Raw genomic sequence first — 19693 nt, 5'->3', positions numbered from 1 at the left:
ATGGTGACTGGTTTACAAAGTTCTCAGAAACTCTATGGTGTGACCCTTTCTTCATGGTTCAGTATGTCAGGTAGAGAGCCAGACATCATATCCTTCTTCTTAAAGGAAAGGACTAAGAAAAAAAGCGAGGTAAAGGGTGTATAATCATTATTTTTAAAAAATGATTTTCAGAAGCTGCCACTCAGCAATCCTGCCACTCAACAATTCTGCCTACATTCATTGGCCAGATTTAATCAAATTACCATACCTGGTTGCAAGTGAGTCTGAGAAATATGCTTTTAATCTGAGTGGACACACACATAACTAAAATGTTGAGGATGGTTCCATAGAGGAAAGGAGGAGCAGACGTTGGGAGGCCATCAGCAGTCTCTGCTATAGATAGGACTGCACAATTCTGGTGATGGAATTCCTTTTCCATTAAGGAACTCTTCCCCACTCTATACCATTTCGTGCGGTCCTGGCGATATCTGCACAGTACTTCCTCTACTAGACGTGAAAAAGTGACCCAGGCTAGGTGAGTTATCATATCCTATCCTCTCGACCCATTGATCAATCCAGAGATGACCACATGACCCAAGCAAGGCCTGGAAAGGGCAGACATGGCCACACAGATCTGCCTGTAAGATTTCCATATAAAAGGATGAAAGATCAAACCTTTTTGTCTTGGGGTTGCTAAGCTGGGAATTCATGAACCCAGGACCACTGACATTCATCTCACCTCAGCTTCATGAAATATATCTGCAATAGAAGAGAATGAGGCTAACACACAAAGACAAACAGATCCATAGAGTGGAGAAATAACAATGTTATGTTATAAATTCTTGGATCCAAGTGTGCCTGAAGCCTGATGTCTCAGGTATGAGATCCAGTAAATTCTTTATGTTTTATTTTTTGCTTAAGTTGGACTTTCTTTCTTTCTTTGCTTCTTTCTTTTTTTCCTTCCTTCCTTCCTTCCTTTCTTTCCTTCCTTCCTTCCTTCCTTCTGTCCTTCTTTCTTTTCTTCTTTCCTCTCTATTTCTTTCCCTCCCTCCCTCCTTTTCTTCCTTCCTTCCTCCCTCCCTCCCTCCCTCCCTCCCTCCCTCCCTCCTTCCTTCCTTCCTTCCTTCCTTCCTTCCTTCCTTCCTTCCTTCCTTCCTTCCTTCCTTCCTTCCTCTCTCTCTTTCTTTTTCTTTCTTCTCTCTCTCTCTTTCTTTGAGATGGGGCCTTACTCTGTCACCTAGGCTGGAGTGCAGTGGTGACCTCTCAGACTCAAGCGATCTTTCCACCTCAGCCTCCTGAGCAGCTGGGCCCACAGGCATGCACTACCATACCTGATTAATTTTTAAATGTTTTGTAGAGATGGGGTCTTCCTATGTTGCCCAGGTTGGTCTTGCAACCTGGGCTTAAACAATCCTCCCACCTTGGCCTCCCAAATTGCTGGGATTATGTAAACCACCATTCCTGGCCTTCAGTTGGTTTTTGTTGCATTTGAAATTCCCAACTAAAATTTGTATCACTGTCTCTTTAAAACATTGTCACTGTTTTCTTTAAAATTGTTCAAAAATATTATTTACCACTTAATAAAGATTAATGTCTGATGTGAAAAAGAGAGAATGTGTGCCTATTTCTGCCTCAGACACATAATTTCAAAGTCTGGGTTATCTCCTCTGAAAAGCTCTCCCTCACAAATCTTTTTTCCCTACTATCTCTGTCCACCATTGCCTGCTTGATGCCCTTCTCTTGGTTAGAGTGTCCAGCACCTTTCTAACATAATACTTACCATACTGTATTGAAATGACCTGTTTCTAGGAGTGCCTGTCCCTTTAGATCACAATTTCCTTAAGGACAATGGACTATCCTTGTCCTACCTTTAACCCTCATGTCTCCAGTACTTACCTCCCTGCTAGGTGAATAAAAATGATTGCATTAAATCTAGTGCTACAAATATGCACCTACAACCTTTTATCACCACCTCGTGGTAGAGGGTTAAATTACTCTTCTGTTTCCTTTGGAATATAGCAAACAAATCAAGTCCTCTTGGAAGAGGAAACTACGAAACTAAAGTGATGATAAATGAAAGCATCACCATCCAGTTGACTAAACTAGAGTAAATTTCTCAAAAACGGAATGGCTGAAAGGGTGCCAAGTCCAAACTACCCTAAAAGAGCAGACCAATGTCATTAATTTTAAGTAACTCTCAAGAAAGTTCAAATTATAAGAGCATATTCTGGCAAATAAATCTTAATTTATGGTTGTGAAATTTTGTAATATTGCATCAAAAGATTTTTTAAAATCTGGTTCATTTTTGCATGAAATGGTTTGAGGTCAGTACATTTCCAGCAGTTGTTCTCCTTGAGGAGAAAACCAAGCTCTGGTGCAATCCAGACCCTGAGTGACCATTGATTCCAACTGGCTGCATTTCAATGTCAAAAAAATGTTTGTCTTCGGGGACACAAGCAGATATTAAATCAAATATGACATTTTCCAATTTGCAAAGAGGAAAACAAGCAATTAAAATCATTGCAAGCAGGTGATCATTGGCAAACACTGTATGGGAATATTTTGCATTTCCTCAAATCCTTAACATTTTCATTGTCCTCCCCCATCACTCAACTCTCTTTGGATACTCGTGAAATTCCCAGTCCTATTGCTTCTCTAGCAAAATCCTGTCACTCTCTAGATTACCAGACTTCTTCCTTTTCTAGTTTATAATCCCACTTCTTGACGAAGGCTTCCCTAGCTCTTCCCCATAATTGTCTCTGCCATCTGACAGCCATGTATCTCTTAGCAATGCCCCCTTTTAATAATCTCTTTATTGAGATATATTTATTATTTTATTTTTTGACAGTGAGTCTCGTTTTGTTGCCCAGGCTGGAGTGCAGTGGTGCAATCATAGCTCACTGCTGCCTCAGATTCCTGGGCTCAAGCAATCCTCCCACCTCAACCTCGGGAGTAACTGGGACTACAGGCACATGCCACCATACTCAGCTAATTTTAGAATTTTTTGTAGACAGGAGGTCTCACTGTGTTGCCCAGCCTGGTCTCGAACTCCTAGGCTCAAGTAATCCTCCCACCTCAGCCTCCCAAAGTGCTGAGATTACAGATGTGAGGCACCATGCCTGGCTGAGATATATTCATATAACATACAATGCACCCAATTAAACTGTAAAATTCAATGGTTCTTAGTATATATATTCAAAAAGTTGTGCAACTATCACAATTTTGAAGTTTTATTACACCAAAAAAACAAAAACAAAAACAAAAAACAAAAAAAAAAACAACCAAACAAACCAAAAACCCTGCACCCATTAGCAGTGAACCCTCATCTCCTTCCCTGACACCCCACCCATCCCTAGGCAACTACTAATCAACTTTCTCTCTTTATAGATTTGCCTCTCCTGGGCATTTAATTTAAATGGAATTACACAATGTGAGGTCCTTTGTAACTGGCCTCTTTCATTTAGCATGATGTTTTCAGGTGTATCCATGTTGTAGCATGCATCAGGATTTTCTTTTTCTTGCTAAATAATATTCCACCATATTTATATATGCCATATTTTATTTATCCATTCATAAGTTGATAGACATTTGGGTTGTATCCACTTTTGTTTGGGTCATTATAAATAAAGGTGTTACGAACATTTTCATACAAGAGTGATAGATTTTCACTTCTCTTGGATATATTACTGAGGATTGTAACCGCTGGGTCATGTAGTAACTCTTATGTTTAATCTTTTTTTTCTTTTTTTTTTTGAGACAGAGTCTTGCTCTGTTGCTCAGGCTTGGAGTACGGTGGCGCGATCGCAGCACACTGCAGCCTTAACTTCCTGGGCTCAGATGGTTCTACCTCAGTGTCCCAAATAGGTGGGACCACAGGCGCATGGCCCCATGCCCAGCTAATTTTTGTATTTTTTGTAGAGACAGGGTTTTGCCATGTTGCCCAGGCTGGTCTTGAAATCCTGGGGTCAAGCAATCTGCCCATCTCAGCCTCCCAAAGTGCTGGGATTGCAGGCATGAGCCATCGCGCCCAGCCTATGTTTAATCTTTTGATGAACTGACAAGCTTTTCCAAAGTGGCTGCCCTGTTTTACATTTCCACCAGTAATGTATGAGGGTTCCATTTTCTCCTCATCCTTGTCTACACTCATTATTGTCTGTCTTTTTAATTTTAGTCATCCTAGTGGGTGTGAAGGGCTATCTCATTATGACTGTGGTTTGTATTTCCTGATGGTTAATGATATTGAGCATCTTTTCCTGTGCTTATTGGCCATTTGTATATTTCCTTTGGGAAAATGCCTCTTCACATACTTTGCCCATTTTATAATCAGGTTATTTGTCTTTTTTATTATGTAGTTGTAAGAGTTCTTTACATATTTTAGATATATCCCATTTGCAAAACTTTTCTCCCATTCTGTAGGTTTTTTCATTTTCTTGAAGTGTCTTTTGAAGCATAAAAGTTTTAAATTTTGATCAAGTCCAATTCATTTTTTTTTTTTTTTTTTTTTGGCTTCTTGTGATTTTGTTGTGATATTATTGTCAAATCCAAGGACGTGAAGATTTAATCTTCCACTATTCTTCTATGGGTTTTATAGTTACAGCTCTTATATTTAAGTCTTTGATCCAATTTAAGTTTTGTATGTGGTGAGAGGTAGAGGCCAAACTTCATTACTTTGCATGTGGCTATCCAATTATCCCAGCCCATTTGTTGAAAAGACTACTCTCCACTCTTGTTGAAAATCAATTGCCTGTAAATGTGAGGGTTTATTTCTGGACTCTTGACCCTCTTACATTGAACTATATGTCTATACTTATAATACTATCACATTGCCTTATTATAGTTTTATGTTTTGAAATCAGAGTCCTTCAACTTCATTCTTTATACTTGAAAAAATATATATTCTGGGTCCCTTGCATTTTCCATGAGAATATTTGGATCAGCTTGTCAATTTCTGCAAAGAATTCAGCTAGAATTTTGATAGGGAGTATATTGAATCTGTAGGTCGATTCAGAAGATACTGTTAACAATATTAACCTTTCAACTTAACTTCCTTCAACATTTTGTAGTTTTCAGAGTGTTTCACACTTACTTTGTTAAATTAATACATTTTTAGTGACATTATAAATAGAATTTGGCCGGGCGCAGTGGCTGATGCCAGTAATCTCAGCACTTTGGGAGGCTGAGGTGGGTGGATCACGTGAAGTCAGGAGTTCGAGACCAGTCTGGCTAACATGGTGAAACCCCATCTCTACCAAAAATACAAAAATTAGCCAGGCATGGTGGCAGGTGCCTGTAATCCCAGCTATTTATGAGGCTGAGGCATGAGAATTGCTTGAACCTGGAAGGCAGAGGTTGCAGTGAGCCGAGACCATGCCACTGCACTCCAGCCTTGGTGACAGAGCGAGACTCTGTCTCATAAATAAATAAATAAATGGAATTTCAAAAATATATTCAGATTGTTCATTGCAAGCATATACAATTGAATTTTGTATATGATCTTATATCCTACAATATAGTTTAGTAATTTCAATAGTATTTAGTGAATTCCTTTTAATTTCCTATATATATACAAGATCATGTCATCTGCAAATGGAGATAGTTTTACTTCTTTCTTTCCAATTTGAATGTCTTTTATTTTATTTTCTTGCCTAATGATCTTGGCTAGAGCCTCCACAAAATGCTGAGCAGAAATAGAAAGAGCAGACACCTTTTCTTTTTCTGAATCTTAGGAGGAAACACTTTTAGTTTTTAACCATTAAGTATGATGCAAGTTATTGATTTTTCACAAATATTCTTTATTGGATCAACTAGTTCCCATTGATTTCTGGTTTCCTAGGTGTTTTTATTATGAAAAAGTGCTGAATGTTGTTAAATATTTTACATATATTTAATGACCATGTGTTTTTTGTTCTTCCGTTGATGTGGTGTATTACATTGATTGGTCCTGAGATGTTAAACAAGCCTTGCATTCTACTTGGTCTTGATGTGGAATATATTTTATACATTGCCAGATTTAGTTTACAAGTATTTTGCTGAGGATTTTTGCATTTCTATTTATAGGAGATATTGGCGGATGGTTCTGTGAAGTCTTTGTGTGTTTCTTTGTGTTAGGGAAATACTGGCCTCAAAGAATAAGTTGTGAAGTGTTCCCTCTTCTATTTTTTTGGAAGAGTTTTTGAAGATTGGTCTTCATTCCTCTTTAAGAGCTTGTTTGGGGGTTCCAGCAGGGGAGCGCAGCTACTCGTATACCCTTGATGGAAGACTGGTCCTCCTCTACTGGGGATGGTTGTCCTCTTCCACTGAGCGTACAGTCTTTGAGAGGGATGCACATGGAGCAGTGAGGGAGGAAGAGGATACCCGCCTAGCCAGCCAGATCAGGTGAATCAACCCTGGTGATTAATGGGGTAACAGATGTTGCAGCGAGATCACTCTCACATCCAGGACTGGTCTTCATTACTCTTTAAAAAATGTTTGCTAGATATCACCTATAAAGTCATCTGGGACTGGGCGTCTCTGTGTGTGTGTGTGTGTGTGTGTGTGTAGTGTTTTGGTTGCTAATTCAATCTCTTGTTATAGTCTATTCAGATTTCCATTTCTTTTGGGTCAGTTTTGATAGTTTTGAGACAGTGGTGGCTCATGTCTGTAATTCCAGCTACTCAGAAGGGTGAGGTGGGAGGATTGCTTGATTTGAGGAGTCAGAGACCAGCCTGAGCGACATAACAAGACTCCACCTGAAGAAAAAAAAAAAGTTTTGATAATTTGTGTCTTTTAGGAATCTTCCATTTCTTTTAGGTTACTTTGTTGACATACAATTGTTCATTGTCTTTCCTTACAATCCTTTTTATTTCTGTAACATTTGTAGAGCTGTCTCCTCTTTTTATTTCTGATTTTAGTAACTGAGTCTTTTTATTTGCTTGGTCAATCTAGCTAAAGGTTTGAGAATTTTGTTGAACTTTTCAAAGAAACAACTTTCGATTTTGTTGATTTTCTCTATTGTTTTTCTATGTTCCATTTCATTAATTTCTACTCTAATCTTTATAATCTTTATTCTTGCCTTACTTGTGCTTGAATTGGGTTTAGTTTTTCTTTTTTCTCCAATGTCTTAAGTTGGAAAGTTATTAATTTGAGATCTTTCTTCTTTTGAGGTGGATACTTACAGATATAAATTTTCATCTAGGCAATGTTTAGCTCTATCCCAAAAGTTTTACATGTGAGTCTTCAGTTTCATTCATTTCACAGTATTTAATTTTTTTTTTTTTTTTTTTTTTTTGAGACCGAGTCTTGCTCTGTTGCCCAGGTTGGAGTGTGAGGTGCTATCTCAGCTCACTGCAACCCCCGCCTCCTAGGTTAAAGTGATTCTCCTGCCTCAGCCTCCTAAGTAGCTGGGATTACAGGTGCACGCAACTGCTCCCAGCTAATTTTTGTATTTTTCGTAGAGATGGGGCTTCACTGTGTTGGCCAGGCTGGTCTTGAACTCCTGAACTCAGGTCATCCACCTGCCTCAGTCTCCCAAAGTGCTGGGATTACAGGCATGAGTCACCATGCCTGGCGTTTCACAGTATTTCTAACTTTCTTTGTACTTTCTTCTTTGACCAATTGGTTATTTAGGTGGGTGTTATTTCATTTTCACCTATTTGCGAATTTTCCAAATTTCTTTCTATTATTAAATTTTCATTTCACTTCACTGTATTAGAGAATATACTTTGTATAATTTCAATCCTTATACATTTATTGAGGCTGCTTTATGGTCTAACATATAGTCTATCCTGGAGAATGTTACAAGTGCACTTGAGAAGAATGCATATTCTGCTTTTGTTGGGTAGAGTGTTCTAAAGATGTCTGTGGCTGGGTGCACAGACATGTGCTCATGCCTGTAATCCTGGTGTTTTGGGAGGCCAAGACAAGCAAATTGCTTGAGCCTGGGAGTTTGAGACCAGCCTTGGGCAACATGGTGAAGCCCCATCTCTACTAAAAATACAAAAATTAGCTGGGCATAGTGGCACATGCCTGTAGTCCCAGCTACTTGGGAGGCTGAGGCAGGAAAATTGCTTGAGCCTGGGAGGTGGAGATTGCAGTGAGCCAAGATCACACAACTGCACTCCAACCGGGGTGACAGAACAAGACCCTGTCTCAAAACTAAATAAATAAATAAAAATAAAGATGTCTGTTAGCTCTAGATGGCTATAGTACTGTTCAGTCTTTTATTACCTACTGATCTTCTGCCTAGTGGTTCTATCCATTATTGGAAGTGGGCTATTTATAGCTCCAACTATTACTGTTGAATTGTCTTTTCAATTCTGTCAATTTTTGCTTTATGTATTTTGAAGTTCTATTGTTAGGTACATACACGTTTATAATTATTATATTTTCCCAATACATTGAAAAATCTACTAGAGATAAAGAGGGACCTTGTATATCTAATAACTTTTTGTCTATTTTCAAGCCTCTTTTGCTACAGGAGACAGAGTTTCAATTCAAAGATACAGGCTGGGTGCAGTGGCTCACTCCTGTAGTCTTAGCACTTTGGGAGCACAAGGCAGGCAGATCACTTGAGGTCAGGAGTTTGAGACCAGCCTGGCCAACTAAAAACACAAAAAGTAGCCAGGCATAGTGGTGGATGCCTGTAATCCCAGCTGCTTGGGAGGCGGAGGCAGGAGAATCGCTTGAACCTGGGATGCAGAGGTTGCAGTAAGCCGAAATCACACCATAGAACTCCAGCCTGGGTGACAAGAGCAAAACTGTCTCAAAAAAAAAAAAAAAGATACAAACAGATAAAAAGTAAAAGAATGAAAGAAGATACATAGCACAAAGAGCAACGATAAAAAAAAAAAGCTGCAGTGTCTCAAACCTTTAAGCGTTGTTTCTTTACTTTTTTAAACATATTTATTATGACCGCTTTGAAGTCTTTATCTGTTAAATTTGACATCTAGACCCCTCATAGGCAGTCTTGTTGCCTGCTTTTTTTCCTATGTATGAGTTATTTTTGTTTGTTTTTTTTTTGCCCTCTTTTCTTTTAATAAACAGTACATTTTAGGTAATATACAGCAGCAATTCTGAATACTGATTTCTCCCTCTCTCTCCCCCGCCCTTTTTTTTTTTTTTTTGCTTGTTTGTTTGGTGACTCGGTTACACTATTTTAATAACATCTAATTTCCCCCATATGGGATGACACCCTGGGATACAAGTGGCCTTACCAGAGCTCTCTTTGACTATCTCTTTCCCTGATTCTCTGTTTAGTTGTCTGTCCCTATTATATCACACCCAGCTGTTAGGCTCCACCAATTGACTGCTGATTGTTCTAATCTTTCCAACAATGCCCTGGGACATAAATTGTGACACAGTTTGATCTAATTAAATTCAAGCAAAATTTTTTATTTTTTCTTCCCTCATTTCAGGAGGGCTCTTAGCAGCTCTTTTTCTGGTTCTCTCTCATAAATATGGCCTATAGTTTAGATTGTTCTCAAAGAGCTACCAGCTCCCTCTTAATCTCTTCTTACCAAATCACCATTGTTTTAGAGAGAGCCCTTAGGCTTGAACTTCCCCCTCTGTTTCAAATAAAGCCAACTCCTTTGGGAGAGAGCATTCTTTATGACTACCTCTCCTACCTTGAACAAAGTCACTGAGCCATTGATCCAGGTGCTGAACAGTGACAAGTGGCCTGCCTCTCTTGGAATGACACCTCTGCTTTTTGAGCAGAGTCCTAGATGGGGTGGAGGAAATAGCCCCTGAGCTATGAGTTGGGGCCGGATTGAGGAAGGGAGCCCCCACTCTCTTGGCTGCACTTCTCAGGATATGGTGAACCTGTGTCAACTGAAGTTAGAGGAGATTAAAAATGCTCTTGGCCTGTCCCTCCTTGTGAGGTACTATATCTCTTGACTGGGAACCAATCAAGTGATATAGTGTCTTTTTTGGCCACATTTGCCTGGAGTGGAGCTTCCATCAAACTCAGCTGGTAGGAGAGGAAGGGAGAGAGCAGGTCATGGTTCAAATGTCACTGACTCTTGCTGCTTTACATATTTAGTAGATTTTGTTGAATAAATATTGCTTCATTTGCTGTATGTTCTTAGGACAGTTTTCAGGGACTTTAAATTGTTGTGTTTGTATAATGTTTACCAGCATGGTTGTTTCACTGGAGAATGGGGCTGTAGATCTCTTTACACCTTTCTAGAAGTCTTAGTCCCTTCTTAAAAATTGAATTCCATAAGTTAACATTATAATTGCTAATTTTTGTTGTGTCATTTTTAAGTTGTAATAATAATTGCCAATAAGGCAGAGTGACATTATTTCTTCCTGATCAAGATGACTTGACTCCTCTCAAATAAATTTATATGCAAATATAAAAACAGAATGGGGAGAGGAAACCAGATGGGAAAGACATGTTATAATTTGTCAAGGTAAGAGTATACATTTTTTTTCTTTTTGGTTTTAAAAGGCAACCACCGGCCTGGAGTAGTGACTCATGCCTGTAATCCCAGCACTTTGGAGGCCTAGGTGGGTGGATTGCTTGAGCCCAGGGATTTCAGACAAACCTGGGCAACATAGTTAGACCCTGTCTCTACCAAAAAAAAAAAAAAGGGCAACCACCAAGACTCAAAGTGAATTTATATTTTATAATGGGAAGCAAGCATGTAGGTACTAACACCAAGCTGAGATACATGAGTTTTTATTTTGACCCCGCTATATTTGAATATGGGTAAGGTATCATAAATTCACATTTGAATTACTGCACCTATACATGAGGATCTTATTTTCAACTTGTCTTCATTCAGTGGAACCACTTTTGGTAGTATCCATACGAATCCGCAAAAACAATAATTGGCTGGGTGTGGTGGCTCACGCCTGTAATCCCAGCACTTTGGGAGGCCGAGGTGGGCGGATCACGAGGTCAGGAGTTCAAGACCAGCCTGGCCAAGATGGTGAAACCCCATCTCTACAAAAAATACAAAGAAAAAATTAGCCGGTTGTGTTGGCGGGCACCTGTAATCCCAGATACTCGGGAGGCTGAGGCAGAGAATTGCTTGAACCCAGGAGGCGGAGGTTGCAGTGAGCCAAGATTGTGCCACTGCACTCCAGCCTGGGCCACAGAGCAAGACTCTGTCTCACAAAAAAAAAAAAAAAAAAAAAAAAGAGAGAGAAAACAATTAATAATTACTGTTATAACAGCTAACATTTATTGAGTGCTTTGCCAGGCCCTTTTAATATTTTTGAATGTATTATTTAAATTAATTCTAACAATACTACTATGAGGCAATTCAGATGATTTTCTCCATCTCACAGGTAAAGAAACAGGCACTGAGAGGTAAGCTATTTGTCCAATGTCACACAGTTCTTTAGTCAGTGGTGGAGGCTGGATTTGAACCGGAGTTACTCTAGCTTCCAGAGCTTTCACCTGTGAAAGAAAAATAAATCTTGGCCCCAAATCACTAAAGCTAAGATCAAGCTGGGAACTGCTGAGGGCAAAACTGCCTCCCATTCTATTCAAAGTCACCCCTCTGCTCACTGAGATAAAGGCATATCAGATTGCCTCCCTTGGAGAGGCTAATCAGAAACTCAAAACAATGCAACCATTTGTCTCTTTACCTATGACCTGGAAGCCTCTTCCCCACTTAGCTTCGAGTTCTCCTGCCTTTACTTGAGTTGTCCCGCCTTTCCAGACTGAACCAATTTCCATCTCAATATGTTGATTGATGTCTCATGTCTCCCTAAAATGTATAAAACCAAACTGTGCTCTGACCACCTTGGGCACATGTCGTCAGGACCTCCTGAGGCTGTGCACCAGGACCTCCTGAGGCTGTGTTATGGGTGCACATCCTCAACCTTGGCAAAATAAACTTTCTAAATTAATTGAGACCTATCTCGGATATTCAGGGTTCACACACCGAACTTCTGATCTATGCTAATATGTAACAACATTTTAGCATCCTCATAAAAGATGCATACAGTAACCTCCTAAGGGTGATGCTTAGAAAATTTTCTTTAAGAGAATTACTCATTTACTCACTCAGCAAACATACTGAGCACCTACTATAGCCATTAAGCTTGATTGTTTAAGCATGGGCAGCTCTGGTTTGATGCTCATTGTTTCCCATGGGAAACGCATTGTTAAGCACTAACACAAAGCTGTGACTGTGGGAAAGGTCTTAACATTTTCATAAGCATGTACCACATTCCAGATACCACGCTAATGCCGAAGTGCTTCATAGAAGTAATTTTATTGCATCCTACCAAACACCACAAGGTGAGTGGTTAATAATGCAGGATCTGAAGTCAGCCTTGTGGGGCTGACATCCAATTCCATCGCTGACCTGCTGTGTCAATCAGACAAATTATTTAAAATCTCTGGGCCTCATTTTCTTCATCTGGAGATGGGTAATTCCGGTAGCAGCTAGGAATGTGTTCAACTACAAGTAAACGAATACCTGGCCAAAGTGTCAAAGGCGTGTGAACCGTCTTGAATAGGAGCTGGGTAAAATGAGGCTGAGTCCTACTGGGCTGCATTCCCAGATGGTTAAGGCATTCTAAGTCACAGGATGCGACAGGGGTCAGCACAAGATACAGGTCATAAAGATCTTGCTGATAAAACAGGTCACAGTAAAGAAGCTGGCCAAAACCCACCAAAAACAGGGACCAGAGAGTGACCGCTGATCGACCCCACTGCTACACTCCCACCAGCGCCATGACAGTTTAAAAATGCCATAGCAACACCAGAAAGTTACCCTATATTGTCTAAAAAGGGGAGGCATGAATAGCCCACCCCTTGTTTAGCATATAATCAAGAAATAACCATAAAACTGAGCAACCAGCAGCCCTCGGGGCTGCTCTCTCTGTGGAGTAGCCATTCTTTTATTCCTTTACTTTCTTAATAAATTTGCTTTCACTTTATGGATGTGCCCTGAATTCTTTCTTGCATGAGATCCAAGAACCCTCTCTGAGGGTCTGGATTAGGACCCCTTTCCTGTAACAATAGTGGTGTAAACAAATGAGAGTTTATTCTTCTTATATAATCAAAAGTCTGGAGAACAGTGACTGTAAATGTTGGTTTAGCATTTCAACAATGTCAGGGATGATATCTATGATTCCTTCTGCCCTTTCTTTGGGAGCACAAGACAGCAGATGCATCTTGGGCATCATGTCAGTGTTTAGGGCAGCAAGAGGAGCAGAATTGCTTACCAGGCTCCAGGAGCCCTCTTCTGATTGGGAAAGCCAAGGCAGAACCCCTGCAGATTTCTGCTTATGTCTCCATAGCCAGTACTATCATATACAGCCACCCAAGCTGGAAGTATGTAGGAGACACATTTTGCCCACACAAAACTGGGGTTCTGTCAGGAAGGGAGAGAAGAATGAATATTGTTGGGTAAGCATCTAAACAGCGTCTCTCACATTACCTCATGGCATTGTGAGAACTGACAGCATTCATGCCAGGCTTTTAACACAGACCATGTCCTCATCCACTGCCAATAAATATTAGCTGTTTTCCTCTGCAAATGAAGCAGTTAAACAACTTACCCTGAATCACGTAGTTTCTATTCAAGAAAGACAAGATTCAAAGGCAGTCCTGTGGACTCCAAAACTTAAGCATTAATAATATAAAAATTCATTAGGACCTCTGGGGAGAGGCTGTTAAAGGGTTCAATTGTTCCTGAATTCCCTTTTTTACACTTAAGATTCACACATTTTTTTCCTTCATAGATATACTAAGGTATGGCTCAGCTGGAGCCCCTGCAGCTGAATTAGGGCAATAAGAAGTGGACAAATGGCCAACTCTGGGGCTAAGTCTTCTGAATCACCAGGAAACCACTTAAGATACAACAAAAAAAAAAAATTTGTATTTAAGAGAAAACTGTATTCAACAGAAAAATAGCCATGAAGCACGATTGTTCAATTAATCATGAAAATGGAATATTGACCTTTCAGGACAATACTTGGCTCCTCTCAGAATGGAAATAACTGAACGAGAATCAAAACCTGATGTGTGAACTGTCCCTTCAAAGCAAGATATTCTAAAGATGTTAGAAGTTTTTGCCAGGAAAATAGACATCTCTACTTTTCACTTAAAACAACTTATCATTACTAATGAAAACCACAACGTTTAGAGAATGATGCCTCCCTTCATGCCCACTACTACGTGAAAGGACTTAGCTCTGCATTTGCAAGGTGTGAGAAACATGTGAGTTGGTGACTTCATGTAGAATAACTCTATGGATCTAATTACTGTGTACAGAAGTGTCTGGAGAGCAGATTTTTAATCAATGCCAGGAAAAGCCTGTATTACATTAATAGAAAATGTAGAACACATGGTTCCAAGTCTATTTGCTCAACCATAAAATGAGCAGAGTATTACTGACTTAACTTCTTCCCAGAGGGTAAAAAAAAAACAGGAGATAAGCTCCATGAAGACACCAGCTATGTCGACAAAGCCTGAAAGCATTAGTTGCTAGACTTAGGCAATTTGAAGATGATCAACTTTGTAGCTAGGCGTGGTGGCAGATGCCCGTAATCCCAGCTACTCGGGAGGCTAAGGCAGGAGAATTTGCTTAAACCCAGGAGGTGGAGGTTGCAGTGAGCCGAGATTGCGCCATTGCAGTCCAGCGTGGGTGACAGAGGAAAACTCCATCTCAAAAATATTTTAAAAAACAAAATAAAATGAAGATGATCAACTTTGACCTTGCCAAGAAGGAACACTGAAGTAACAATCATAATGACCAACCACCCAACCACCTACCACTGATGTAACTTCATAAAAGGACTTCTTAACACCAAGCAAGGACGATGAAATATTTATTTTCAGTGTAAACAGCACTATTTAAGTGGAATGAGTTTTATCAAAATCTCCCTCCCTTATCCTAATTTTTCTCACTTGCTATGGACAGATTAGCATCTGGGATTCACAGGGTCAGTCTTGGCATTGTTCTCTGAGTCCTGGATTCGCTTTCTGGGCACTGGATTTCAAGGACAAGAAGGTTCTCTGGTATAGGATTACAGGCAGGGCCCAAGAGTTTCAAGAGGCATGCAATGAAAAATCTTCACCAGAAATTCTAGAGCATACTTACAACTGGAGCAGAGAACTTGGCAAGGCTTCCCTCTTCATCCCCATGGTTTGATTTGAAGTCTCTCATTCCTTTATGATTAGTTTAAGATTAGACTACAGATTCAAGTTTCTATGATTGCCACTTATGTATACATCTTAACTCTACAATAGAACCTAGCCTCCTTGCAGGCAGGGGCTATATTCTCCACAGGATCTGCCTCTCAGCAGGCATTTAGGGTATGAGCCTTGATGACTCTGCAGTCTGTAAAAGTTCTAAAAGCCACAGATGAACATCACTGTGAGTAGATCCTGGGGGTGGAAATGGACCTGTCCAAAGAGGCAAGAAAAAACAGTATGGCTGGGCGCGGTGCCTCACGCCTGTAATCCCAGCACTTTGTGAGGTTGAGGCAGGCGGATCACAAGGTCAGGAGATCGAGACTATCCTGGCTAACACGGTGAAACCCCGTCTCTATTAAAAATACAAAAAAAAAAAAAATAGGGTGTGGTGGTGGGCGCCTGTAGTCCCAGCTACTTGGGAGGCTGAGGCAGGAGAATGGCTTGAACCCGGGAGGCGGAGCTTGCAGTGAGCCGAGATCGAACCACTGCACTCCAGGCTGCACTGCACTCCAGGGCAGCAGAGCGAGACTCCATCTCAAAAACAAACAAACAAACAAAAAAAAGAATAGAAAAAACAGTTTCCAGTTCATTGGAAGTGTTCATGTTCATATATCTAACTACATAGTACCTCGTGCCTATGCTCAGAGTATACGAAGGTGGTCTGCAGCTAAAATATGTCTTTTAACAAAGCTCAAATAAAAGCAGTCAAGGCTGTCTATCTTGAAGTCCTGAAATAAGGACTTTATAACCTAGATTTTCTTATGCAATATGTAGTCTTCTCTATGTATTTACTACCTAGTGTCAAAAGTATAATCACAAGAGTTTGGCAACTAGCAAGAAACTTTAAGACAATCTTGTTTTATATTTTTCAAGGAAACTGGCTCTAGTGAGGCTGAGTAATCTATTCAGGACACAGCACTGAGTGCTCACAGAGTTGGGCATAGAACACAGGTTTCCTGTTTTCCAGAGCCATGATCTCTCCACAACATTGTTTACTCCTCTGGCTGATAAAGTCACCTTCTGCTTTCATATTCAATTCAAAAGTGCAAACAGTGACTGGCAGTGGCACCAGATGGTGAAGAGAGAATAAACATCATAAACAGGATAATGACATGACCCCTGTCCTCAGTGACTCATAATTGAATGGAAAAGGGCACTCACACATTCAAATAACATGTTTTGGGGTAAAAGTTTATCCTGAGAAATAATAACATTTTTTCAACCTTTTTTATCTACCCAATTTGCTGAGGCTTTTCCTTTTTTTTTTTTCCTACTGTATTCTTAATATCTAATATGCATATTACATAGAATATCTGGTATAGGCAACTAGATATCCTTGTTCAAAAATCAAAAAAGGCTTTTAGAGGCTGATCTTCAATGTTTGAGAGAAGGAAAATAAAATGTTTTATCAAATTGTCTGCTGCACAAAACCCTGCTTATTAGCTTATACACTAGCATGCAGACTTAGAATTATCACACCAATCAAGATAAGGATGTCATTTAAGTCCATGTACATCAGTGTTAATCTAAATAATGTTCCAAACAAATATCACGGTAAAAGCACTGAAAGACACACTATGGTGAATACTAGGAGAGTTATACATACACTGAAAAAGGAGTGAGAGGGTTAATTCTGAGCGGTGTGATCCTTGAGGAAAGGGACTGTATGTTTTATTGAATATTTTATCATTTTCCTAGAACATGGAAAAACAGTGGGCATTCCAAAATATCGTATGCATGAGTGGAGGGAATGAAGGAAGGAAAAATGGGAGCAGGGAAGGAGGGAAAAGAGAGGGATGGAGGAAGAAATGATGGCTGGTTGGTTAGAACCTGAAAACCCCATGTGTCAGAGCAGGTATTTGAGTGGTCACTATACAAAGCATGACACTGAGAGTGGAGAAAGTATTCTAGGCAGAGACTGGGCTCTTTCTTATTTATGGCCACTCAGGATATGCACTGTGCTACTCTAGAGGGGCCTGTTTATATATATAGACTACAGCAGCCCTGAGGAGGGGAAAGACTAGAGAAATTACTACATAGTCGTAGATGTCTTCTTCTAAATCTATTTACAGTTCAATTATGATTAATTTGGCTAAATTTCTCTTCAAGATAATTTAGGTGGAGGTAGTGGTAGAAATAGGAGGCAGTATGCTGTTCTAGAAATGACAGACCTGGGTTAAAATTTTGGCCTTTCCACTTAGCTGTGCAACTTCAAGCTCCTTGAGGACAAAATCTGCCTACCTCGTTCTGAATTTATCTCAGTATTGTGCACACAGAATGTACTTAATAAATATTGGGTGATAAATTTTAATCACGTACGGTGCACTTGATAGTTTTCTCGTCTGTAAAATGAGGATGCTGGCACTCATTTTACACGGTACAATGAGCATATGAGAATATGCATATGAAGTGTGTAGCACAGCACCAGGCACACGGTGAATGCTTATGAATCAGAGTGATTATTAGAAACAGAAAGACTTTTGTTTTTTGGAATGAAAGTGTTTAATCCAATTTTATAATTGTATAATCCTCTGTATTATAAGCTGAGAGGCAGTAATGAGAGTCGGAAGAGAATGTGGTTAGCCCAGTATTTCTCAACTCGAGCAGTACCCATCACTAGGAGGGGCATTTGAAGACAGGTGAGGAGTCTATGGTTGTCTAATGACTGGATATGTTCATGATGATTGGGGGGAGGGACCAGACCAGAGATATTAACTGTCCAGTAAAGTGTGGGACAGACAGTTCTACACAAAATACCTAAGCCAGTTTCCTTGAAAAATATAAAATGAGATTGTCTCAAGGCAATTTAAAATGCCCAGTTGTGCTCTCACTGAAAAGCACAACATTGTTGGGCACGGTGGCTCATGTTCCTAATCCTAGTACTTTAGGAGGCTGAAGAAGGCAGATTGCTTGAGCCCAGGAGTTCGAGACCAGCCTGGGCAACATGGCAAAACCCTGTCTCTATAAAAAATACAAAAATTAGCCAGGTGTGGTGGCATGCACCTGTAGTGTTAGCTACTTGGGAGGCTGAGGCAGGAGGATCACTTGAGCTGGAGATGCAGTGAGTTGTGTTTGTGCCACTGCATTCCAGCCTGGGAAGCAAAGCAAAGACCTTGCCTAAAAAAAAAAAAAAAAAAAAAAAGGACAGCATTGTCTTACAGGGCATGACATCTATTACTTTCCTGCCATCTTTCACTTTAACACAAACATATAAAACTGCACGGCTGTTTGAAAAGTACTTGCACAAGAAATTACACTTACCTCCATTCCGTTGTCTCACATACATGAACAACTGGATAGATATCAGATCTTATCTTGTTTAAGAAAAAAATCAATTAAAATGCAATTTTTATAAATGCATACATTTTTTAAAGTTCTAAAGAAAATGGTGCAGAAAATGTGGCACTACATGCAGAAAATATGTTTGCAAAAACCATTACAAAGAATTTTACCTGGTCACAGAAGCAGTCAAGACAATATTTTAAGGAAATCAAACAAAGCAACTTGAGAACTATTTTCATCCTTTCTTTATGGTCTCCTGGCCGTGTATTTCACATAGTAAACATCTGTGTCCCTGTAAGATTTCTGTTCCCCTGCTGAGCAATAGTTCTGCTGAGTTTGATAGAAGACTTGCTTATTCCTTTGCAAAGATGAAGACAGACAAATGATAAAATGGCAAAACACTGAAGAGGTAAATAAATAGGTCAGGAATGTAAGAAAAAGGATTTAGAATAGTGACCTCCAAAGTAGGGTGCTTACATACTCCGAGAAGCATCCAGGAGACAAAGGGAGACTATAGTAGAACCTCTGCTTTTATTTATTTCTGAAAATTGACACTGAGGTTCTCACCTGAATCATGCATCAGACTATGTATTTCCCAGTATCAAGGGGTTGGTGACAGTGTTCTCACCCATTTTTGTATTTAGCATATTGCAGTTTATATGTGTCCAGCTAAATGAACTTAAATATATCATCTGGTTTTTGTTTTCTCTTTACTATTTACATTTTTTTATTCATTTATTTATTTTAGGTATTTCCCAGTATCAAGGGGTTGGTGACAGTGGTGCTCTCACCCATTCCAGTATTTGGCATATTGCAGTTTATATGTGTCCAGCTAGATAAACTTATAGATATCATCTGGTTAATATTTATATTTAATTAATGAATTAATTAAAGTTCTGTGGCATGATCATAGCTCTCTACAGACTTGATCTCCTAGGTTCAAGCAATCCTTCCACCTCAGTCTCCCGAGTAGCTGGAACCACAGCCATGTGCCATCACGCTTGGCTAATTTTTTTTTTCTTTGAGACTGAGTCTTGCTCTGTTACCCAGGCTGGAGTGTGGTGGCCCAATCTTGGCTCACTGCGACCTCTGCCTCCTGGGTTCAAGTGATTCTCCTGCCTCAGCCTCCTGAGTAGCTGGGATTACAGGCGTGTGCCACCACGCCCAGCTAATTTTTTTCTTTTTTTTCTTTTTAGTAGAGATAGGGTTTCACCATGTTGGCCAGATTGGTCTCGAACTCCTGACCTCAGGTAATCCGCCTGCCTCGGCCTCCCAAAGTGTTACAGGCGT

The sequence above is a fragment of the Macaca nemestrina genome, chromosome 8 (genome assembly GCF_043159975.1).
Source record: "Macaca nemestrina isolate mMacNem1 chromosome 8, mMacNem.hap1, whole genome shotgun sequence".
In the NCBI taxonomy this organism is placed as follows: domain Eukaryota; kingdom Metazoa; phylum Chordata; class Mammalia; order Primates; family Cercopithecidae; genus Macaca; species Macaca nemestrina.
The sequence above is the reverse complement of the archived record's forward strand: the minus strand, read 5'-3'. Positions refer to the sequence as shown.